Below are 3,520 nucleotides of genomic sequence, written 5' to 3'. Positions count from 1 at the left end.
ACACCTCTGGAAGGATCTACAAGAAATTAGACACTGTCCTTGCCTCTAGATGCAAGAATTATGGTCTGGTCATTAGAACAGAAAGGAGATTGACTTTTTCATTCTCTATTTTTTGTACCAGTTCACCTTTTTTATTAACCACATGAAAATCCCACCTTGGGGCGCCTGGGTGGCTCAGTCATTAAGCGTCTGCCTTCGGCTCAGGTCATGATCCCGGGGTCCTGGGATCGAGCCCCACATTGGGCTCCCTGCTTGGCGGGAAGCCTGCTTCTCCCTTACCCACTCCCTCTGCTTGTCTTCCTTCTCTCACTGTGTCTCTCTCTGTCAAATAAATAAAATCTTTAAAAAAAAAAAAAAAGAAAATCCCACCTTAAAAAATAAATAACACTTACTTAAGAACAGCCACTGATTTAAATAGATATATAGATATGTTTTTTTTTGAACCAAAGGGAAACTTTATTTACTCTTCTTTTTAAAGCAATCTAGTTTAAAAACAAGAGATCAAGAGAGAAGAGAAGAAACTTCTACAGATATATATATATATCAGTTCAATTAGGATAGGTGGGATCCTTGAGAGGAGAGACTGATTGCATTTATTTAGGATTCCCCTTGCCTAGGAATTCATGTATAGTAAGTGCTCTATAAACATGACATTTTTCTAAAATAAAGTTAAACTTGATTCAAAGCATTTTATGTTTTTAGTGAAATGTTGAAAAACCAAAATTATAATTTCAGAAAAAGCACAAAAATTCAAAAGTATTCCAAATTTGAATTTAATTTTAAAACATGGCATAATGTAGTAAATACTAGATTAATAAACCAAAGTTTCATATCCAATCTTGGGAAAAATCTCTTCACTACTCTGGACTTGTTTTCTATAAAACAATAAAATAATAATGGCAGTGCATATGTGGGAGGAGGTTGGAGTATAAACATTTTAGATACTAAGGAGTTTGGACGGGTAAAATTCTCTACAATTTCTTCTTGTTTTTAAAAGTTTTATTGTGATATAATTCACATACCATAGAATTTATCTATTTAAATTGCACAATTTAATGGTTTTAGTAAATTGGAGTTTTGCAACCCTCATCACAATCAACTTGAGAACATTTTCCTTATCCACCCACTCCCCCCCCAAAACCAACCCATTAGCAGTTATTTTCCCTTCTCCCTCCTTAACCTCCCCTTCTCTGCCCCAACTCCCATAGTCCTTGATAACAATGAGTCTACTTTCTGCTTCTATATAGATTTACTTATTTGCAACTTTTTACATAAATTGAATCATATATGTAATCTTTTCCAACTGGCCTCTCACTTAGCATGCTTTCAAGGTTCATTGTATTGTAACAGGTATCAGTACTGCCTTTTCTTTTTATTGCCAATATTCCATTGTATTGATATACCACATTTTGCTTATTCATTCATCAGTTGATAGACATTTGGATTGTTTCCACTTTTGAGCTATGGATATTTGTGTAATTAAAAGTTTTTGGGTGGATATATATCTTCATTTCTCTTGGGTATATTTTTGGCAGTGGATCTGCTGGATCATATGGTAACTATGTTTAACCATTTGAGGAATCACCTGACTTTTCCCAAAATGGCTGCCCCATTTTACATTCCTACCAGTAGGTTATTTCTGGTAGGAATGTAAGTTTCTCCACACCCTCACCAACACTTGTCTTTATGATTCTGTCTGGCTGTCCTATTGGGTGTAAAGTGGTATCTCGTGATTTTGATTTGTATTTTTCTGATAAATAATGAATTTGAGTTTTTTCATGTGCTTATTGGCCATTTATACATCTTCTCTGGAGAAATGTTTACTCAGATATTTTATTTTTTAATTTGTCTTTTTATTATTGAGTTGTAAGAGCTTTTTAGACATGTGTCTCTAGTCACAAGTCCTTTATCACATTCACAATTTGAAAATATTTTTTACTCTTTTATGATTTTCTCTTCATTTTGATAGTATCCTCTGAAACACAAAAGTTGTTGGTTTTGATGAAGTACAAGCTAAACTTTCGGTGTCTTATCTAAGAAATTCTTGCTTAATCCAAATTCACAAAGATTTATGTCCATGTTTCCTTCTAAGAGTTTATAGTTTGCAACCAGATCTTTGATCCAGTTTGAGTTAATTCTGCATATTGTACAAGGTAGTGCTCAAAATTCATACTTTTGCATATGGATATCCTGTAATGCCAGTAGAATTTGCTGAAAGAATACTGTTTCCCCATTGAGTTGTGTTGGTACTTCGGTTGAAAATCAATTGAACATAAATGTTAGAGCATATATCTGGACCCTCAATTCTATCCCATTGATCTGTGTGTCTACATTGATGCCGCTCTAACACATTCTTCATTACTGAAACCTTATAGTAAGTTTTGAAATCAGAATCCGGAGAGGCAAGTCCTTCCATTTTTTTTTTTTTAAAGATTGTTTTGCCTATTCTGTGTCCCTTAAATTTCCATATGGATTTTAGAATCAGCTTGTCCATTTGTGCAAAGAAATCAGCTGAAATTGATGGAGACAGCCTTGACTCTATAAACTAGTTTGGGAAATATCTTAATATCAAGTTGTCTGATCCATGAACATGGGATGTCTTTCCATTTATTTAGGTTTTCTTTCTTTCAACGATATTTTGTAGTTTTCGGAGTGTATATTTTGCACTTCTTTTGTTAAATTCATTCCAAAGTATTTTATCCTTTTTGATGCTATTGTAAACAGAATTTTCTTAAGTTCATTTAGTATTACTCACTGCAGATGTATAGAAATATAATTGATGTTTGTATATTGATCTTCTGTCCTGCAACCTTGCTGAACTCTTTATTAGTTCTAATAGTTTCTAGTGGGTTTGTTAGAATTTTGTATATAAAGATCTTGTCATCTGCAAATAGCAACAGCTTTACTTTTTATTTTCCCATCTGGTTACTGCTAGACTTTTTGAATGTTAAGTTAATGCACAATATTTAGAGTTATTGGAGTCAATATAGTGCAAAATCATGTTTAAAAAGGAAAGAAAAAAAGTGCTATTAAAAAAAGAAAAGCCAATAAATTAGGAGGCAAGAAATCTGGTTCCCACACCATTATTAGTTAGTTGTGTGATCCTGAGCAAATTTCTAAGTCTTTTCTCATTATACATTCTATTTTGCAAATCTTTTTCCATTTGGCCTAACTGAACTCCTGGGGTTATGTAAGAAGTAGCTTTCCTCAGTTTTTTCAGCCATTACAACTGTAATTTTTACTAATTATATTGAGCATCTTCCTCCTTTTCATTTTTGCCCCTCACAAAGAGAATAAGGTTACCACCACTGGAAAAGCACACTAAATGTATCTTCATATTGAGAGAAAATAAAACTCTCAGGAAAGGCAAAACAGAAGACACTGAGGGAGTGTAGGTAATTACAAAGAGTTATCCTCATGGGAACAAACTGAAATATAAATGAAAACTTCAGAGGTTGTGGAAGAAATGGACAAAAGTGAGCAAATGGATGAAGCATTTACTCTAGTACTGTACTAATAT

This window comes from Neomonachus schauinslandi, chromosome 10 (assembly GCF_002201575.2).
Source record: "Neomonachus schauinslandi chromosome 10, ASM220157v2, whole genome shotgun sequence".
Classification (NCBI taxonomy): domain Eukaryota; kingdom Metazoa; phylum Chordata; class Mammalia; order Carnivora; family Phocidae; genus Neomonachus; species Neomonachus schauinslandi.
Note: the sequence above shows the minus strand (reverse complement) of the source record.